General features: G+C 42.8%; 1 protein-coding gene across 2 annotated transcripts in view; it reads left to right on the top strand.

Moving 5' to 3' along the window:
• The window catches only part of WIPF1 (WAS/WASL interacting protein family member 1), a 125,974-nt gene that overhangs the window by 38,356 nt on the left and 65,356 nt on the right, over nucleotides 1-22,262 (top strand). The window contains exon 2 of one of the 2 annotated variants that reach the window (XM_045033962.1): nucleotides 5,612-5,854. The exons of the other annotated variant lie outside the window; for it this stretch is intronic. The gene's annotated coding sequence lies outside the window, so the exon portion shown is untranslated. The remainder of the gene's footprint in view (nucleotides 1-5,611; nucleotides 5,855-22,262) is intronic. 2 annotated transcript variants of the gene reach the window in all.

Raw genomic sequence — 22,262 nt, 5'->3', positions numbered from 1 at the left:
AATAAAAAGCATGGTCAATCAAGGAAAGTCAAGAAAAGGGGAAAAAACAAGAAGAAAACAATGTAACAGAATATAAATGATAAAATGGCAACAATAAGACAAACATACAACAGTAAAAGTGCCTAGCTTAAATTCCTCTATCAGTGGCTCTCACATTGATTAAAAAGATAACCTAGCTATATGCTGTCTCCAAGAGTCACATGTATAGCAAAATTACACAGAAAGGAAGAAGATAAAGGGCTACAGGCTGGTGAATGCTAAGTAACAAAACAAAAATAGGGATGATAGCATTAATATTAAAAAGTGTAGGATTGGAGCACCTGGGTGGCTCAGTCGGTTAAGCGTCCGACTTCAGCTCAGGTCATGATCTCACGGTTTGTGAGTTCCAGAGAGCTTCTGGCTCTCTGCTGTCAGCGCAGAGCCTGCTTCGGATCCTCTCTGCCCTTCCCCCTGCTTGTGCACACGTGCGCGTTTTCACTCTCTCTCCCTCTCTCTCAAATAAGTAAACTTAAAAAAAAAAAATCTTAAAAAAAATGTGTAGGATTAAATGTAAAAAGAAATACTAAACAAGACATAGAAGAATAAGAGATACAAATCAAAGAAGAGTCCATAATAATGAACCTTTATGCACTGAACATCTTAGCACGGAGTTAGAGAAAACAAAATCTGTTTAAAAAAATAAATAATGCAAATAAAACAATTAACAGATAAAAATTTCAAAACGTAAAGTTTTCCATAATCATAGTGGGAGACTTTAACAAAATGCTTTCAGAATTTAATCAAGTAGGCAAAAATAAGTAGGAAAAGAAGATTTTAATAACATCATTATCAACCTAAACCAACAAATAGGAAAGACACACAAATATTTAGAAGGACATGAACCATTTACAAAAATAGATGAGATATTAGACCACGAAGAAACTTTTTAATTAACCAAAGAGTAGATGTACTAGCCACATATAGCAAAAAACATAGCATCAAAAATTAACACAAGATGGCTCTGCCCTCACCTCCATCCAAGCACTTGGAAACTAAAATAGGACCCTTTTAACTAATTCTTAGGTCGAAAAGGATATCACTACTGAAACTATAGGCTCTTCTAAAATTAACGGTGAGAATATGATGCCTTGAAATGTGTGAGATAAGATTAAAAATATACTTAGATTAAAAGTTAAGGATTTTATTTAAAAGGACTGGAAATAGACAAGCTTGTATTTTAGAAGTTAATAAGTGAAACATAAAGTAAAACAAAGTAGTGGAGGGAAATAGAGAAGGTAAATTATTTGCCTTTATTAGAAAAAGTCTAGCGGTGCCTGGGTGGCTCATTCGGTGGAGCGTCTGACTCTTGAATTCAGCTCAGGTCATGATCCCAGGGGTCGTGGGATTGAGCCCTGCACTGACCTGCTTAGGATTCTCTGTCTCTGTCTCTCTCTCTCTTCTCTCTCCTCTCTCTTTCCCTCCCTCTGCCCCTCCCCCCCACCTCTCTCTCTTCCTCAAAAAAATCAAAATTCAAAAAAGAAAAAGTCTGAATTTTCTGATAAATTAGAAAAAAAAAAAACGATTGGCAGGACAACAAAAGTACAGGATTAACAGGAAAGCTACTGGGCTAAGGCTGGAAGGCTGAGTTAATAGAAGACCCTGTCCCTGCCCTCATTGCTACTTCGGTGTAGTCAAGGTGAAAAGCATGTGCAGAAAATAATTAGGGAACAGGACTGTGTTGAGTAACATGCCTACTTATGAGTTATAAGTGGTACACCTGTCTGTGGCAAGAGTAGCATTAGTCCCTGAGTCTCTGGCTTCAGGCAGAGCTGAATTTACATGTTGGCTTCAAAGTTATCAAGGGGCCCTGGACAGGCTATTTAGCCTTTCTAACTTGGTTAGGTTGTCTGTAAAGTGGGGATCTGGGAAGTGGCTGGTGGCAAGGGCTTAGTCGATGGCTGACTAAAAAAAGTCAGTATAGCATCTCTTCCAGTCTCTTATGGACGCTACTGAGATCACCAGGGCACCATCAGTATCTTAGTACATCGTACCCAGGAGTGGGACAGAAACTAGTGTTTAGAGTGGCCAAGTTCTGCCTACCTGCATGAAGAGATGGGGCATTTCACCTATGACTATTTGGGAACTATACCCATGGTGAATGGTTGAACAAGTCTCCATCCATTAAAAGGAAAAAAAAAAATCTGTTAAGAATGGTACTGCTAAAGCAGTAGTGGTTCTTGAGCTGGAGAGAAGATCCTAGGCACAGAGAAAGGAATGGTCAGTTCTCCATTCTGCAGTTGGTTGGCTCCCCTGAGTAGGAAAGGCAGAATCACAGCATCCTTCCTGACCTGCCTCTGACCGGTAAGCACCATTACCCATCATCACCATGAATGTGAAACCTCATCCTTCCCACCCCTCGGCATCAACATTGGGCTCCTCGGGAACGATGATGGATTTGAGAAGTCTTGAAAAAGTGACATGGTAAACACAAAGGGGGTCAGAGAGTAAACCCAGAGAAGAAAATGGGAACAACCCCCCCCTCTTTATCTGTATTTAGGACTTGATGAGATTTTGTGGTTTCATGTAAAGTTAGAATGTGTCCAGGAGTAGATAAATATCTTGGGTTTTTTAAAAATATCTTTTTTTTTTAATTTTTTTTCAACGTTTTTATTTATTTTTGGGACAGAGACAGAGCATGAACGGGGGAGGGGCAGAGAGAGAGGGAGACACAGAATCGGAAACAGGCTCCAGGCTCTGAGCCATCAGCCCAGAGCCTGATGCGGGGCTCGAACTCACGGACCGCGAGATCGTGACCTGGCTGAAGTCGGACGCTTAACCGACTGCGCCACCCAGGCGCCCTAAAAATATCTTTAGATGCCACAAATCAAACCACTTTAAGGAAAAAAACCACTACCAACACAAACACGCATCTTGGAATTAAGGAAATGCAGAATTTCACCTCAGTTGGTGTTTTGGTGTTTTCTTGGCTGGTAGAGGCGAGGATTAATTTTATGAAAGCAGTTAAAAGATTTTTACTAATACATGGGGCAGAACTAAGGAAAATTGAAGGCAAAAAAAAACTTTTCAGGGCCATAGATGTATTTTCTTTCATTCTCTTGTCAAGACAAGAACAAAATTCAAAAAATACTGATAGGAGTATGTCAGAGGAGCCCAGTAAGCGACTGAAAGAGCTCCCAGTGGTCAAGAGTAGAACGCTTTGAACAACAAAATAAATAAAGTGGTGCTGAATTGTAACCCAAAGTATAAAATCAGTATGTCTGAGTCCATACTTATATAAATAAATGATTGAATAAATTAGTAAATGGGGAGAAGAGACAAATCTTCCATGCAGAAAAATTCTAAATAATTTATGTAGATACTCCACCCTCAAGATTTTCCTTGCAGAGCATCCAGTAAGGAAGGAGGAGAAACCCAACAAGTAATCTGTAAGTACATTCTTATCGTGAGAAAGACATCAGATAAAACCCAATTGTGGGACATTCTACAAACTACTTAATCAGTACTCCTCAAAACTGTCAAGGTCATCAAAAATAAAGAAAGTCTAAGAAACGGTCTCAACCAAGAATAGCCTAAGGAGATGTGATGAGTAAATGTAATGTGATGTCTTGGATGGGATCCTAGAACAGAAAAAGGACATTAGGAAAAAAAAAAACTAAAGAAATCTAAATAAACTGTGGGCTTCAGTTAATAACACTGTATCGGGGTGCCTGGGTGGCTCAGTCAGTTGAGTGTCCAACTCTTGATTTTGGCTTGGGTCATGATCTCCGGGTTGTGGGATGGAGTCCCACTTCAGGGCTGAGTGTGGAGCCTGCTTGGGATTCTCTCTCTCTCCCTGTCTCTTTGCCCCTCCCCTGAACACTATCTCTCTCTCTCTCTTTCTCAAAACAAAAGTGACCCACATAAAAAAAAAAATTCAGTACTGTTTTATTGTTACTTATATACCATATTAAATATAAGATTTTAACAGTGGGGAGACTGGGTGCAGATGAGTGGGAACTCTGTATTTTTCTGTAAATTCACACCTGTTCTAAAAAACAAAGTCTGCTAAAATTTGTTAAATGCCAAAACAAATGAAAAAAAAAATTCACGGACAGGAGGCCAGGTTAGGGATTTTAAAGGAAAATTATAAAGCATTTTGTTAAGACCTTTAAAAATTCCACACAGCATGGCTTAAGTAGAACCTATGTCACTGCTTAGTTGAAAAATGGAACTGGCAGTTTAACGCACAATGCGACACTTCTAAATGCGTTCAAATGAAGTCATCATCGTTTATCATCTGTGTAGTATTTTGTTTTTCTAAGATAGCAAAATTGTACCATCATTCCCATTTTAAAACCACTGTCATGCTTATAGCTGTCTTGACTCAACTGGCTACTCTAACTGCACAGTTCAGTCAGAAAACCAGCCATCAGCTGTCAGACCGGTGGGCCAGTTAATGCGCGTTTTCAGAGCCAGAAATGCAATCAAGTGGTGAGACATAAGAGCTTCGCAGTTGTCCAGAGTCCTGATCCCAGGACTCGTTTTCTTACTCTGTGTTCTCACATCGAAAACTTCATTGGGGAACCAGAGGGTAATATTTTCAAGACTTGGAACAGTGAGGTTTTCTACAATTACCTTTCTAAAAAACAAAAAAAATCCTCTTAAAAGCATTTTAAAGAAAAGAATTATGCTAGGGTAGCCAAATAGAAACAACTTTGGGGTTTCTGTACTGAGTCAGGTTGTACAAATTGCAGAATATTCCGCTCGGTCCAGGACATGGTTTTAACTCCCACGCACCACTTCCTACATCCACAAATTCCATGTGTGTGGACCTCCACGGAGCCAGAGGAATCATGGAAGGAGAAAGGAAGGCACTGACCACAGGAACAAGAAAGCTAGAAACGGCACCCTGGCTTCTGGCACCGTCCTGCCTCAGCTCTTCTCCAGTCGCCCCTCTGCTGGGCACAGAGGTTCACACCAGGGCACTCGCCTGGTGCTCTTGCCTGGCCAGCATCAAGGCCCCCCACTGCCGGGACTCACATACCTCCAGGAACCCACCACCATCCCACAGGGAAACCAAAACACTGGCATATTTCGGAGACAATCCGGGGGGGAGTGGGGGATGTCTGCCAGCTATTTCGCCTGGGAGGCAGAGAGGACCGTGGCTTTGTTTGCTGAACCAAGAATTAGGGCACACCGCCTGACAGCAGGACTGAAAAGACTGGATGTGAACTTGAGACTGGCTGGGGAGATTCAGGGTGAGTGGGTCTTGTCACTGCAGGATCCAGAAGTGTGAGCTGAGCCCTGGGTGTGCTTCTCCGTGGTGGTGCCCTCCGGAGAGGAGCCTGGGGACCTCCTGGGCTCAGCACCATGGCCCAAAGCTGGCCCTTCCTGGGGAGTCCTGAAGGCAGCCACAGGGGGGCCCTGTCCAGATGACTGGAGAGGCCCCCGGGGCTGTGCTGTGAGCAGTCTGCCTCTTCTCAGCTGCTGCCCCAACCCCACGACTCTGGGGCTCCAGACTCCCCGTCTCTCCCTTACCCCTGATCCTTGCCAGATCACAAGTGCCAGGAGTCCAGACATTATTCTTCTCTGCCTTTCTCCCAAGCTTATCTCCTCTTTACCTGTGTCCTAGGGATGCCTCAAGCAAGCTGGGGGACCCCTTTGGAGTGACAAAGTCTCCTTTAGAAGCAGGGTTACCCCAGTGTGAAGCAAGCAACGAGACGATCTTATCACATGCCTCTGACCACTTAGAGAGGCAGGCAGAGACGGTGCAGTGAGGAAGTATAATGTCACATGCGACATTTACAGGAAACTGGCTAGAAGATTGCAGGGGAACTTGAGAACTTGTCGTTTTCGGCGGATTAAAACAACACAGGTTAGTGCTTTTTTCCCCCCTGAAAAATCTTCCATAGCCACTCTAAACTACCTAACTTGTTCTCTTTCCTTAAACTGTCTTTCTGTAATGCGAAGAAATTGCTCTGGCTTTGAATGTGAGAGCCAGGGCATAGCTGAAAGCCACACTTTGTTAGAGGAACAAACATCGAGCCATTACTGTGAAAATGAAATTCTCAGAATCTCTTGCTTCCCTCTTTACCTTTAAAAAACAACCTTCAGATGTTCATGCAATAACTTATTTCATGGAATTCAGCTATAAGCCTCTCCTCACGTTTACCTATTAGCATAAAGCTGAAACAGGACAAATCAGCTTGTGTTTGCGGGCACTCGTGGGGTGTTCAAAGGGCGGTGGAAAATACTGAAATGTGTAGAAACATGCTGCGAGTCTGAATGCAAAAATGTTGTTTTTATGTACTTTTCATCTGGTAAAATGAATCTTTTGGCTTGTATTTCCTGTTACAATGCATTTCTCATATTTTTATACATCTTAGTTCCCTTTTGTATTTTTTCTGCCCTCTTCTTTTCTTCCTTCCCTTTTTTTTCTTCCTTTCTTTCTTCTATTAACTTAAAGCAAGGGTAGAGAAGAGGGGGTCGGGGACAGCCTGAATGTGAGGTGAGGAAGTCCCCTGCCTGCGCGCGCATGGCCCCAGGCTCCCACCGCGCAGCGCCCGAAGAAGCCATGTGGTGGGGACCATCACTAGAGCTGTGTGTCTTCACAAGCCGTGCTACTTGTACGAAGGAGGACTTGAAGAGTCTAGAGCCGAGCCAGAGGGACGGTTAAAGCACTGGAAATTAGAGCCTAGAAACAGCTCAGTGGTCCAAGGTTATTCATCCTCTGGCCGGCGAGGGACAGTTTAATGAAGAGTGTCAGGTCAATAAAAGGCTCTTCCGCAAGGGCCTGATACTTTCAGACCTGTACGAAAAAGGACAGTGTCTCGAATCTGAGTTAGAGGGAGGAAGTTACTGCATTCTTGGATTGTTATCAAGCACTAGAACAGGTTGGCCAGAGAGGGTGCTGAGTCTTTTTCTGGATGTTTTTGAAAACCTACTAGATTTCTTCCGTGGCGGCGTGTTGATAGACGTGGGGAGAGTAATGAAGAGAGGTTGAGTTGGGAGCGTCTTGGTTCCTCTTGTCGTTCTAGCCCCGGTGTTCTCCAGAGTGTCTGCACTGAAAAAAACAACAAAGGGGTGAGGGGTTAGAGGACTCACGTGTTGTTTACATCCCAGTAGTGCAAAATAACCAGAACAGTGATGAAAGAGAAAAATCATTGTTGATTATGTCCTCAGATGGCCACGTTTTTTTCATTTTTTACTACCATGTTGTGCAAGAAGATGGAGGGGAGGCTCGCAGATTAGGGCTGGATTCCAAGTTGGAGATCTCGGCCCCAGTGGCTTCAGAACCCCTGCACTCGCTCGGAGAGGCAGCCCACCTTTCCATCGGGGTTGGGGGTGGAGGGGAGGTTGGACGCCATTGGTGTTTGGAGCCCTGTGCACAAATCAGTGCCTGAAGGAGACGCACACACACCAGGAAGGTCTCTTGCACACGGCACTAGGAGTGCCCCTGAGACCAAAAAGAGGCTCACGACTTCGTGGTGGCTGGACATCCCTAGAAGGAGCTCTTCTTTCAGTTTTGCTTTGCTTTTTCAGTTGGTCATAGAGCTTTGTTGCTCAGGGACTTTTGCATTCTGCTAATCTGCCGCACATAGTAGAAAAGGGCTTTTTTTTGTTTTTGTTTTTGTTTTTTGTTAGAATATTTTCCAGATGGACCTAATGTCTCTTTTATTAATGCATCCTTCCAAAAGCTGTTTCCATTTATTCTGGGGGCGTCTGTTCTCTCCCTAGCCAATTTCTCACCCCCTTCTCCGGCTTTCCACCTTTGGGGTGTTCCTTTGTGCTGTAAATGCAAGAAAAGGTTTATGATGTTATGATGTAGTGCCTCTGAGCCCCAAACCTGGAAGTGGTTCTGGAAAAAAAGGACATGGAACAGCACAGGGTGGTAGATCATGTCAGATGGTGGAGAGCACCTGGACTATTATTCTAGCTTGTCATTTTTAAGCAGGAATTACTGCCAAGTTGAACACTGAGTTCAGTTTGAAGGTCAAAAGCAGGAAGAGATAAATAGTCACCTTTTATCTGGAGAGAAAATTGTGAATTTTATGAGGAAGGAGGACTGTATAGGCATGTTACTGAACTCTCTAAATAAGAAGAAGGGGACTGACTTTGCAAATTCCTCTTCTCCTAGACCCTGACATATAGGCAGGCTTCTTCTCCCCAGGATGCCGGGTAGTAGAGTAACACTTCAGAGCCAGCCTCCACGGATAATGGGGTTGCCTGGGTTCCAGAAGGACAAGCTGGTGAGATATACAAAACATTCATGCTGGAAGGGAAAAGAAAAGAAAAAATAAAACTTTGATGAGTGCAGCTTTCACAGTTGAATTCATCATTGGTCATCTTTTTGAGTTGTCACCACCAAGTCTGGAGGCCCAGCCCCCCGGGCTTCTCAGAGAGATGTTTCTGGATGTGGGTTAAGTATCACAGTTTTGTCATCACAATTATGCTGGGAAATATTGGGAGCTACAGGTGGTGGGTTTTTTTAATTGTGTTAAAACAGACATCACCTAAAATTTTCCATCTTAATCATTAAGGGTGTAGATGGAAATTCTGTAAACCGTTAACCGTTAAACCGTTAAACAACTCCTTCCCATTTCCTTCTCCCCCAGCCCCTGGCAACCACCATTCTACTTGGTGTTTCTGAGTTTGGCTACTCCGAGGACCTTGTAGAAGTGGAATCATACAGAATTTGTCTTCTTGTGACTGCTTTATTTCACTTAACGTAATGCCCTCCAGGTTCACCCATGTTGTAGCATGTGTCAGAACCCCCGCCCTTTTTTGAGACTGAGTAATACTCTATGATATGTATACACCACGTTTTCTTTATCCATTCATCTGTGGAGGACATTTGTGTTGCTGCCGCCTTTGGCCTTTGTCGATCACGCTGCCGTGAACCGGGTCTACACATACATCTTTAAGACCCTGCTTTCAGTTTGTTTGTATACATACCCAAAAGTGGTATTGAGGGATCATCTGGTAATTCTGTCTTAAATTTTTTGATGAACGGCTATGCGGTTTTCCATAGCGGCTATACCATTTTACCGTCCCCCTGACAGTGCACGGGGGTTCCAATTTCTCCACATCCTAGTCAGTACTGGTTGCTGGTTTTTTTCATAGCAGCCATCCTAATGGGTGTACGATGATATCTTGTAGTTTTGATCCACATTTCCGTACCAATTAGCGACACTGAGCATCTTTTTATATGCTTGTTGACCATTTGTATATCTTCTTTGGGGAAATGTTTGTTCAGTCCCTTGCCCATTTTTTAAATGGGGTTGTTTGGTTTTTGTTGTTGAGTGATAGGAGTTGTTTACATATTGTAGCCATTAGGGAACTATAAAGTATAAATAGTTCTTTAAAGTATTGTATGTGCTCTAATGTTCACATCATCTGCTACGAGCCAGTTGCTCTCATGGTATACACTCTTGAAAAAGACCAGGAGGTTCAATAATGCGATTTTTTTTCAACACCATTGATTTTTATCTTGACTCTGGAATGCTTGACAAAATCTCTGTGATTTTCAGCTTATAAGCAGTTCAGTTTTCAAGAGCTGACAAGGATGAAGGCAAGGAAAATAAAGGAAACAGAAGAGATAGCATGGGGTAATGCTTTTTATTCTTTCCATAATTTATACTTTTTGACTACGTAATCTTCAGGAAAAAGCCTTTTCCTCAGTTCTGTTGACTTAAACCAGACTTCATGCAGGAATAAACACACTTTCTGGGAATCATCCAGTAATTATGTCTTCTGATACCATCCTCCCTTCTAAACCCACAGGCTTGAAGATACCTCAGATTACAAGATCAGTATCATTTTCCTTCATGAATGCCTCAAACAAAATGTTGTATTTTTCTCCTGGGTCATGAGGACCCAAAGACGACTTGGCCTGTTGTCCCAGAAAAGAAGCAAGGCAGTAAGACTATTCTGGAGCCATGGCCATGCTGTTTGTTTAGATCATAGATTTTCTGGAAGGAAATGGTAGGGAGGTTATGATGGACAGCCTCCTGCACTGCTCTGTGGTCTTCTTTGGCTGAAGGCGCGGTCTTCTAAATAAAACATCATTAACACTTAGGTGTACTCTGATGTTTCTGAGGAAGGGATTGCCCACATGCTTGGTCGATTTTTCACTGTGCCCTTTCAGTTTCCCATTGTCTTCACCAGTTGGAAAGTTGGTGCTGTTTCCCCCCTGCCCAAAAAAGCCTCTGCGTGTCCCCCTCCCCACCAAAAAGGCATCAGAAAATGACAAGAATGGGTTGCATTTATTTGTTTATGAACGGACAGAGAAGGCTTTTCCTCAAAAATAATAAACTACGGGGCGGGGCGCCTGGGTGGCTCCGTCGGTTAAGCATCGTATCGACTCTTGATTTCGGCTCAGGTTGTGAGCTTGCAGTTCATGAGTTCGAGCCCAACATCAGGCTTCACACTATCAGTGGGATTCTCTCTCTCTCTCTCTCTCTCTCTCTCTCTCTCCCTGCCCCTCCCCTACTCATGCTCTTTCTCATTCTCTCGCACGCTCTCTCTCTTTCTCAAAATAAATAAATAAACTTCAGAAATTAATAATAATAAACTGGGAAAAGATGAGCCCTTGAACGGAACCTTGTATGGTGCACTCCACACAATTTAAGAGGCACCTATTCCTGGCTTACAGGACTCTGCCGGTTCCACTACCTGGTGCTTACATATCACTAACACTGTAATTTCTCAATACTAATGAGAAGTTACTTACCAGAGTCTGTTTTGATACTTTCTGGTAGGAATTAGGCTTCCTTTCTACTTTTGTTTGTGCCTGGATTTTAATGTGTCAGGTTTTAAGCTCTCGCATTGTACTGTTTTGTAATCCTAGTGTGGCTTAAAAACAAAGAGGTTTTTCTTTGCAGTAGGACACATGTTTGCACACACACATGCACAGGAACATACAAATATATATATATATATATATATATATATATATATATATATATATATTTTTTTTTTTTTTTAACAGGGCAAAAATTCTTTAGGGCATGTATTTCCTCAACCAAAAGTCATTAGATGATATCTTGGGACCTACAATTATTTGGAATATGCAGCTAATCTTAGACCAGGAGGTTGTGCATACATTACACCTATAAGTTCATTTGGACGTTTGCTAACTGCTATTCTTTGGGTAAATCACTGATTTACCCAAAATGGTGATTACATGGTGATTCGGAAGCCACTTCTTTGATTTCCAGGCCAGCTGTAGGAAGATTTGGTCTTTCTTATAGGCTTTAAAGGCCTGTAGTACGATCCAGAGTCTTGAAAACAGGGTGTGGGGTCAGTAGAGGGGCTGCGTTGCACCTCGCCAGCTTGCCGTGCAGAAGGCTACACAGGGAGGAAGGGAATTGGAGTTCCAACTCTGCCTTCTAACTGCGGTGTGGCTTCTTAGGAAAGTCCCAGTTCCAGAAGTCATTTAACTAAATGAACATTCTTGATGAACTGCCACGAGGGCTTCGCCTAAAACCTCTTTCAAAGCCAGCAATGTGTGCCTTCACTCTCTCTCTCTCCTTCCTTCTGCCTTTCCTCTTCTTTCTCCTCTCACTCTCCTGCCATTCCCTGCCCCTCACCTCGTGAAAATTCAGGCCAGCACTTACCTGTATGGACAGCTTGCTTCCTTCTCCAGCTCGGTCTCTCAGCTTTTTGTTCCTCGTCCCCAGAGCATTTAATAACCTTCCTGCAAAACAGGGACAAATTAGGGCTGAGGCACAGTTACCGGACTAACAATGTTGGAGAGGTTTTATATAGGAATACTAAAGTGGAAAAAAAAATAATGCTGTTACAAGATAAACCCTGCCTGACAAATCAGGAAGAGTAGATAGTTTACTTTTTAAAACTTCTGTTAAAGATTCATATGGAGGGAGCAGTAGGGGAAAAAGAATTGAAAAGGCCAGAGGATAATTTGCTCTGAAAGACAAAAATGTTAGGTTATTCAAAAACTATTTTTTTCTCCTAAGTCAGTGCCAGGAACATCTGGCCTTGGGAAAAGTTTAGGAAAAGAGGCTTTCAGATGCCGTTGTCATTATTTAAAACTTAAAGAGGTAGGTCAGAAATAGAATCCTGGGTTTTTCGAAATAGAAGGGACCTTCAAGAGTTCAATCTTCTTGTTTTCAGATTTGGAAGCTGAAGCCCGGAAAGGTTAGAGGTGATTTATCTTGGTCAAAATAGCTAATTAGTGAGAGTAGTGAGCATACACCAAGGTTCCTGACTGCAGCGTGGGTCTACCCGCTGCAGGGTTGAGAGGCCCCAAGGACGGGGAGTCTGGATGTCGGTGCCCTTCTGGGACACCATCTACGGGGACCACACTCCTGCCAAGTGGGAGTGGACCAAGAGACTGAGGAGTTAATGAACTCCCAAAACTCCAGTTAAGTGACCTTTATGTAATTCCTGGAAAACAGCAGAGCAACATGGATAGTGTATAGATAAGCATAATATAAGTATTATAGTACAGACGGTATACATATATATATGTACATATACATATATATACGAGATATATATATACATATATATATATATATACGAGAACAAAAGATCCACATGGAAGTCATTCAGTATATGTATGAGATTCAGTATATGTCTGTATATATACATATATATGTAAACATATATACATATATACATATATACACATATGTATATAAACATATACATATATTTGTATATACATATATAAACATATATACATATATATACATATATATGTAAACAACATATATACATATATATACATATATATATGTAAACAACTAATCCAGCTTACCCAGAGAAAATTTGTGCCCAGTGAACAGTGAGAATCCTCATAGAGCAAAATCCATAGAGGAAAAATTCCCAGTGGTTGCCCACGATTGACCAGGAGGAGGGACTCTGAGTCATGTGGACATGAATATGGATTGAGAGGGGTTGTCCATTGTGAAGCGTAGATGAAGACCATGGCTTACCGTGGCCCAAACTGAGTAGCCCTCGGGAGGCTTACCCGTCCTTAGCCCTGATTCCCAAATCCCTAAACCGCCTTCTGCACACTAAATTAGTTTCCTGGGTACCATCACCTCAGAAGAGTATATTCTGGAGAGTGGACATGGCCACTGGAAAGAAATGCCATTATTTATAAATTCCAGTGTGCCCGGCAGCCTCCTGTGAATTTGTAATGTGGGTCAGTCATTTTGGGTCTGATCCCTCTAGCTCTCAGATAAAAGAGAGGTTTTAGGGGGCACCTGGGTGGCTCAGTCGGTTAAGCGTCCAACTTAGACTCAGGTCACGATCTCACAGTTCATGGGTTCGAGCCCCGTGTCGGGCTCTGTGCTGACAGCTCAGAGCCTGGAGCCTGTTTCAGATTCTGTGTCTCCCTCTCTCTCTGCTCCTCCCCTGTTCACACGCTGTCTCTGTCTCAAGAATAAATAAACATTAAAAAAAAGAAAAGCGAGGTTTTAGGACTTCTGTGACAAAGTCCCTGTGCTCAAAGTGTGGTGCTCTCCCCCTCCCCTGTAATGCCCCTCTCAAGGGTCTTTCCTGAGCAAACCAGCAGCCTCTTCCCAGTGCCGGTCCTACTTCTTCATTCCTCCTCCTAAAGCCACAAGCATTATAAAAAGAAAATGATATATAATATGTGGGTCCTATTGGACATTGTAAGACCCTTTTTGGATACTGGTTGTTTTATGGGTTTGTTGTTGTTGTTGTTGTTGTTGTTGTTTTCTTTTGGCTTTTTTTGTGAGGAGGGCATGTTCCCTTAATTCAGAAATATTTACCGAATAACTTCCGTGTGGATCTTTTGTTCTCGTTGGGGACGTGGGCAATAACAATGCATTTATGTATGTATAATGCAATAGTATGTTATGTGAGGAAGTAATGAGCACGGTGGGAAGAGAAGTACAGCAGGGCGAGGAGAAGCAGGAATGCCGTGGCGCGTGCGGATCAAAGTCTGGTGGTTAGGGGCGGCACTTAGCAGAGGTGAGCGAATTCGCCTTGCAGATACTGGGGGAAACACAAGGGCCTCGAGGCGGGAGCGCGCCTAGCATATTCCAGGAATCACAGAAGCCAGTGTGATGAGGACAGAGTAAGTGAGGCGGGGAGAAGAGGACGGTGAGATTCTGGAAAGCCTTGTGGCCTTTGTAGGAGGGAGCTTTGGGAGGACTTCAGCAAAGGAGGGCAAGGATCTGGCTTTTACCCTCCAGCTCCTATATTGAGAATAAACTGTAGGAGAGCAAGAAGAGAAGGTACAGACGAGTTAGGAGGCTGTTGCGATCTTCCCATGAGAGATGATGGTGCCTTGGACCAGGGTGGCAGCATTAGCTGTGGTGAGGAGTAATTAGAGTCTGGTTATTTTGTGTTTTTTCAATTTTTTCACTAAAAGTTTTTTTTAGAGAGTGTACAAGAGGGGGAGGGGATGAGAGAGAGGAGAGAGAGAGAGAGAGAGAGAGAAAGAGAGAGAGAGAGAGAGAGAGAATCTCAAGCAGGCTGCATGCTCAGCACGGAGCCCAACACAGGGCTCGATCCCATGACCCTGGGATCGTGACCTGAGCCGAAATCAAAAGTAGGTCGCTCAACCAACTGAGCCACCCAGGTGCCTTGAGTTTGATTATTTTGAAGGTAGAACCAACAAGATTAATTGTTAAATTGAACAATAAAAAGCATGAGAGAGGAGTCAAGAAAGACTACAAAGAAGCAAAGGAAGAAAGGAAATGCCACCCGACTGGGGGAGGCTGTGAGTAGAGCAGGTAGGGGTAGGGGAGAGATATATGGAGTTTATTTGGGGATTTGTTGGGTCCGAGTGGTCTGCTAAACAGACATCGCGTGGAGATGTTGAGTAGGCAGTTAGATATACACGTATGAACGTAGGAGTTAGACTCCTAGAAGAATTCATCTTTCTTAATGGTCTTAATGGTTTCATTTTACTCCTGAATACATCTGTAGCTTCTAAAACTCCTATTAAAAATGCAGAATGGGGGGCACCTGGGTGGCTCAGTCTGACTTTAGCTCAGGTCATGATCTCACAGCTCATGGGTTCAAGCCCCACCTCGGGCTCTGTGCTGACAGCTCAGCCTGCTTTGGATTCTGTGTCTCCATCTCTCTCTGCCCAACTGCTACCGCCCCCCTCCCCACCCCTGCTCACACTGTGTCTGTCTGTCAAAAATAAACATTGAAAACAATTTTTTAATTTAAAAAAAAACACAGAATGAGACTCTGCAGAAGGACTTTTTCAGTGACTGATTTCTGGGACTGAAATCAGACAGTGTTCACTTGGGTAAACAAGAGTGGAAGGGTCAGTTTTGTTTTAGGCCTTGCATTTCGCTGCGTAAGCCCCAGTGATTTCATAATTACTTTAAGAAAAAAAAGTTAGCAAAGTGGGCAAAAGCAAGGTTTATTTTTTCAGATGCTCAATATCTAAACAAATCAAGCTTTTCTTTGCATATATGTCAAGATAATTAGAGGAAATATTATGGTTTTCATCTTTTTACATTTACGTAAATATCTTGATAATTGAAATTGCATTTATTGTCATTGAGACAGATGTTAGATCGTTATGTAAGTATTAATGAATTAACCTATGCTAGCTATTTTCCTGGGGGAAAAGAAGGTATGTTATCTTCATTCAATAGGAGGAATTCTGAGTTCTTATGAGTTGGCTGTAAGTCTGCGCAGAACTTCCATTTTAATCTCTAAATTCACTTTTTGTCTGCTTTTTAGTCAGCTTGAGTGAACAAAAAGGATCTAGTTTTAATTTACGTTTTGTTTTTTTTTTTTAACGTTTATTTATTTTTGAGAGAGAGAGAGACAGAGCATGAACGGGGGAGGGGCAGAGAGAGAGGGAGACACAGAATCGGAAGCAGGCTCCAGGCTCTGAGCCATCAGCCCAGAGCCCGACGCGGGGCTCGAACTCGCGGACTGCGAGATCATGACCTGAGCTGAAGTCGGACGCCCAACCGACTGAGCCACCCAGGCGCCCCAAGGATCTATTTTTAAAGTACCTAGATTGGTACACTGGTATTTCCTATCCCAAATACACGCTAAATGTTTTTATTCTTGATCTTGTGCTCGGTTTATAAGAAGAGCATCTATCAAATAATGTCTTCATCTCATTAGACTCTTGACCAGCCTATGAGGGAGGCACTGTATGAAGTGGACATTGCCTCAGAGAGGTGAAGTGACCGGACCACAGCCCACAGAGCCAGAATGCAGATCCAAGCCTGTCTGTATCTGAAGCCTTCCCTAATCCACTTTCCAGAAGCATGGAGCAAAGTAGAACAAACCAGAGCGTTTTAGTAAAATAATGTAGACCAAGAGACAATGCAGAATGACCTCTTAGATGTATCCAGATACACCTAAAACACTGGGGCTCCAATCAGGAATTTCAGGTAGCTGTTAAACTAATCCTTGTAATGAGAGGATACATGGAAAAAAAAAAAAAAAGAAGTCTCTCTTTTTTTTTTTTTGTCCTATACCCCATACAGTGGTGGGACTTCTTGGGTGGTATGACACCTGTGGACAGAGAACATGCGCCTCCATCAAACCTGCAGGGAAACACCCAACCCCATCTTGCACAGAAGTCTTTTGGTGCCAGCTTGACACAGCTGTCCCAGGCTGCTCCTAGCAGGTGCCTGAGAGCTGGGATACTACAGCCAGCGAGCCTTGAGGAGACCTGAGTGGGGGACTCCAAGAGACTCCAAGACCTCAGCTCAAGGCTCAGAAAGCGGGGTTGGGCTCTGTCCCCACAGTAGAAGCCACATGGAGTGCTGAAAGGTGACAGAGTCAACTCCCACACTAGTAACCCTCCACGGGAACCCGGGGGAGGAACAGTTCCCACCCACCTCAGCAGTTGATACTCTTTGCAGTGGTACAGCCATGCTGGTTATTAAAATATTGACAAGCTTCAGTACCAGCTGATGAATCATCCCTGATCTCAGAAACTTGAGTGCACCCTTCAACCCCTAAGACCGGTCTCATAATTCAGTAGTTAAGCATTAGTGCCTAGTACAGCATGGGGTGCCCAGGACTGTGAGACATCATTCTGATTGGTTAGTGACTGTGCCTTATTGGCTGTTACATATTTTGAATATAACCCCTGTCCCACCCCACCCCCCAAAAATGGAACAGTGAAGGCATTTCTGTGAGCAGGTGATGCCAAATTTCATTTGGGGTCCAAGAGGGTAAAATTTAAACGTATAATTGGGCTCCACATTCACTGATTCTCTGATATGGGCCTGTTGATAGCATCCTTCACTATCTAGAAGGAAAATCCCCCACAGTAGTTATGAAGGGAAAGGTAGTAATAAGCAGAGGTCAAGCAAGTGGCCCTGGAAACATAATTTTGATTCATGTTTTGAGAGGCCTCCAAGTTTAAGAAGATTGAATTTTGCAGGAATACAATATCTCCCTCTACTTGCTTTCTACTCGAGTCCTACGTAGCATTAGAAAAATGGTTATTACCTCAAAGCATGGCTTATTTGTTCCCATAGATCAGTTGGTGACCACCTGCCCAGGGGAGGTGAAGGGTTCATTATAAGCCAAGCTCCACTAATCCTGATTTATTAGTGCCAAACACTTGCCTTTTGCAGCTGTGGGAACAGTTTTTAAAGTCGATTTATTTCTGAGCTGGACTAACAGTACCGCATGGTTTAAAAGCAAACAAACAAAAATGGAATCTTTTGCAAACACAGTAAATGCCCACACATAGTGGATTCCAGGGGTATGTGAGGAATCCTTGTGCCTATCCACAAAGCATCAGACTGATGCATCAGACTGATTTTTAGATGGTGAGAGATACGCTGCATCCTTTAACACAGGAGTTCTTAACCTAAAGTCTGTGAGTTGGCGGTGGGGGGAATAAAACGTCTTTATTTTCACTAACCTCTAACTGAAATTTTGCATTTCCTTCAATTGTGAATGTACCCACAAACCGCAATAGTGTTAGCAGCACTTGTAGTATCATCACCGATAGAAGTCATAGATATTTTGTCATTAGGTGGTAGGCAGCGTCTTCTTTTTTTTTTTTTTAATGTTTATTTATTTTTGAGAGGGAGAGAGAGTGTGTGCCCATGCAGGCAGGGGAGGGACAGAGAGAGGGATACAGAGGATCTGAAGCAGGCTCCACACTGATAGCAGAGAGCCCGATGCAGGGCTTGAACCCACAAACCATGAGACCATGACTTGAGCCGAAGTCAGACATTTAACCAACTGAGCCACTCAGGTGACCCTATGGTAGGCAGCTTCTAAGATGGCCCTCAATGATTCCTACCTCCTGGAATTAAATATACTTGTGTTTAAATCCTTCCCTTTAAATGTGGGCTAGTTTTAGTGATTCATGTGAACGAGATGCAGCAGAGAGGATAAGATGTCCTTCTGAGATTTAGTTATAAAAAGACTATGGTGTCCATGATGGGGGCTTTCTGTCACTCTCTTGCTCACTCTGAGGGAAGCCAACTACCATGTTTTAAGCTACCTTGAAGAGAGACCCACATGGCAAGGACCTGAAGGAGGCCTTTGACCAATAGCCAACAAGTAAGTACCTCTTCCTCTTGCCAACACATAAATAAGCATAGAAGCAGATTCTCCCCAGTTGAACCTTCAGATGAGAACACAGCCCCAGTTGCCACCTTGATTGCAGTCCTGTGATAGACCTTGAGCCAAAGACACTCAGCTAACCTGTATTCAGATTCCTGACTCACAGAAGCTTTGGTATAATATATTTGTTTGTTTAAGCTACTGAGTTCTGGGGTAATTTGTTGCATAAGAATAGATAACTTATGCTATGACTAGTAAATAGTCGTAGAGATGTAATACTCAGTATGGTGAATATAGACAATATTCTCTTATACTTATCAAACTTGCTAAGAGACTATTAATTATTCCAGCTACTAAAAAGAAAGGATAATTGTATAATGTGATAGAAGTACTAATTATTACTGCAATGGCAGTTATGTTGCAATATGTGAATTAACATATTGTACACCTTAAATTTATATAATGTTATATGTCAAATATGATTCAATTAAAAAGTAGGAGTAACTTTTATACAGTACAATTTCAGATATCTCCAAATATCGTTTGCCCTCATTATTACTTCAAAATCATAGTCATTATTAGACTGGCCACTAGATCGTACTGTTTAGTGCATTAATAAACAAGCACATATTTTGATTTATAACACATTTGTTTTAGCCATATTGATGCCATGCATCCCCACCACAGAAATCTACCAGTTCTTTTTTTTTTTTAATTTATTTATCTTGAAAGAGAGAGTGTAAGCACGAGCAGGGGAGGGACAGAGAGAGGGAGAAAGAGAAAATCCATCCCAAGCAGGCTCCACACTGTGAGTGTGAGCCCAACACAGGGCTGAAACCCACGAACCATGAGATCGTGACCTGAGCTGAAATAAGAGTCAGATGCTTAAACAACTGAGCCACCCAGGTGCCCCCGAAATCTACCAGTTCTTATCTCTTAAAGGCATCAGGCTTTTCAAGTTCATAACTGAAAATTGACCAGTTAACAAGAAATATAAGCTCATAATTGAAAATTGACCAGTTAATAAGAAATATAACGCCTCATGCTAGGTGTTATAGTTGTTTCTGCCTTGTGGGGTTTGTAGTTAAAAGCTCAAATCACAAACTTATCAGCTCTGTAACCTCTGGAAAATTTACGTGAAGACAATAATGTCTTTATAGGCAGAGGTGATATCTAAATATCAAACAGCTGATAGGCACAAGTGCTAACCAGTCAGAATATACACCAGCCTAAGAAACATCCAGTGAACAGCATCAGTCTGCTCCTAGGAGGGTGAGGGTTCGATGAGTTCAGGTGTGCAGCCGCCATGTTTCAGGCCCATCCGATGAGCAGCCTTGACTGGGATGCTGTTCTCCCCACCCCGCCCAGTAGACTACTTTCAAGCACAGGCATAGCTCATGTGTCAGCTCCTCTGTGACGTCTTCCATGTCCATTGCTCTGCCCACTCCCACGGCACCTTGTGTAGCCCATCACCTCCCAGTCACATGCATTAGCATTTGTTCACATGCCTTCCTGCCCACTCCCCCCGCAGAATGAATCCCTCGTTTCTTACCTTGGTTCTTTCCCCCTTGCTGCTCCAGTACCTGGCACCGTGCCTGACCACAGTACATTCTTAGTAAATGTTGGCTCGATGAGAGGATGGTAGATCAATGCTGAATATTTTAATGGTTCCAGGGAAAAAAAAATATCTGTTCTAGATGTAAGCAGGGATCTTAAGAATAGAGTAATACTCACATGTGAGTTTTTGCCTTTGTCTATAAAACAGCTTATTCTCACTTGGTGTCATGAAGATAAAACAATTTAGAACAATAACGGTTTCGTTTTCAAATACATTCTCATACTATTTTTCCCTTTATTTTTTCACTCTGATAACAATGGTTTGTTGCTTCCATAGGTTATCAGCCCATTCTAAAGAAATGGCTTATGGGTCCAGACAACTAGATTCTAGTTCGAACTCAAATATGTTTCCCAGGTCACTTCATCTCTCTGAGCTTTGGTTACTTTATTTATAAACTGAAACAGTTTGCTCAGTGACCTCTGAAGGACTTGCCATTTCTAAAATTCTAAAGTATTTTATGGCTTCAAGGGCTTGAGGTGGGGACTGTTGCTCATAGGCTCTTTTGCTCCTGTTTGTAAGTGACCCATCTGCACTTTTGTTAGGAACGTAGAGTTTAAATGTAGGCTCTGTTACGACCCACTGAAGAAACCAAATTAAGGTAAAGATTTTCTAAAACTGTAATATTCAGTGTTGGCGAGAGTATGGTGAATGGGGCATTCATTCTTTCATGAGGCCAGAGGGAGTATAAGCCTTCTCCGTGGACCATTTGCACTGCGTATCAAGAGAGTTTAAATTGTTCAAACTCTTTGATCCAATACTTCTTTTTCTATTGCATAAACCTAACTGAACACAAGAATTTGTGTATAAGGATGTTGATATTAGCACATTTATAAAAGCAAAGTAAGAAATACAGTAAATGACCGGCCACGGGAGAATGTTCAATAAATTGGTGTCGAAATTCCATGCAGTCATTAAAAAATCATGTTTTCAAAGAGTATTTAGCGGTAGGAAAGGCTAACAGAACCTGGATTCAAAACTGCGTATTTATCATCTTCATTTTGAAACATTTTATATGTATCAAGACCAGAAGGAAATATTCCAAAAAGTTAATGTGTACTTCTGGTAGGATTATACGTAATTTCTCTCCTTTAAATTTGAGTTCAGCATTTCCCACAATAGACTGGTGCTGGTGTAATACTGTTACAAAACGGTCGTTTAAAACGGGTTAAAGACCTGTCAGGTGCAAAGCAGTGTGCTGGTGCTGTCGGTTTGGAAAGATGAGAAGAGTGACACCTGGTGTCTGAGAGCACCGTCTTGCAAGTACCGTAGACATAAATAAAAACCCACTTGGCGGCAGTGGGGATTGATGCCGTGAACAAGTTGCCAGCAGTGAAATATGATCGGACGGAGGAGGAGGCCATGGTTCGTATTTCTCAGGCACCTTCAGGCTCTGGGGGACACTGCAGCGCCGCCTATAGGTCAGCCAGTGTGCGCATGCGTGTTGTCATCCCTTGGCCTGACTGACACAGAATCCTGGGAAGACCTTCCAAGAAGCCGTCTTTGCCGTGTCTGTTTCTATTTTGGTGATATTTAAGATGTTCTTTTGAGGCGTTATTTTAACGATGAGCTCGGGATACAATATATCATTATGCAAAAATAGGACACGGTGTGTTTACAAAGACAGTATGTCCCGTAGATTCTGCAGAAGGTCGTAGAAGTATGACTATACGATATAATTACTGGAAGCTCTTTCTGGCGTGGCGGTGTGTGCAGACCGAGTCTTTCCCTACTTGGTAGAGGTTCCTGAGAGCTGGAACGGGGCGGAGTCTTCGTCAGCTTCCAGAGCTCAGTAGTAGTTCCTGGCACACAGTAAGCATTAAATAGTTCTTGAATTAATAAATGTATGCTTACGTTACTAAGATTCATAATGAGCGGAGCCAAGAAAAATGCTAGTTGTGAGGCAACAGGGAGCAAGAAATAGACCCCCTGTCAGGCCTCCTTAATAGGGAAGCTTTATTGTAAGGATGGGCAATAAAGAACACAGGATACTCAGGACTACCCCACAGGGAGGCACACGCTGGATGGGCTCTGGAACCCTGCCATTGGAGTTCAAATTGTGTCTGGGCCACTTATGAGCTGTGTAGCCTTGGTCAAGTTACTTAGCTTCTCTGTGCTTCAGTGCCATCATCAGCGTCATCATCATCAT

The sequence above is a fragment of the Felis catus genome, chromosome C1, assembly GCF_018350175.1.
Source record: "Felis catus isolate Fca126 chromosome C1, F.catus_Fca126_mat1.0, whole genome shotgun sequence".
NCBI classification, from domain to species: Eukaryota; Metazoa; Chordata; class Mammalia; order Carnivora; family Felidae; genus Felis; species Felis catus.
Note: the sequence above shows the minus strand (reverse complement) of the source record. Positions and strands in the feature narration are given on the sequence as shown.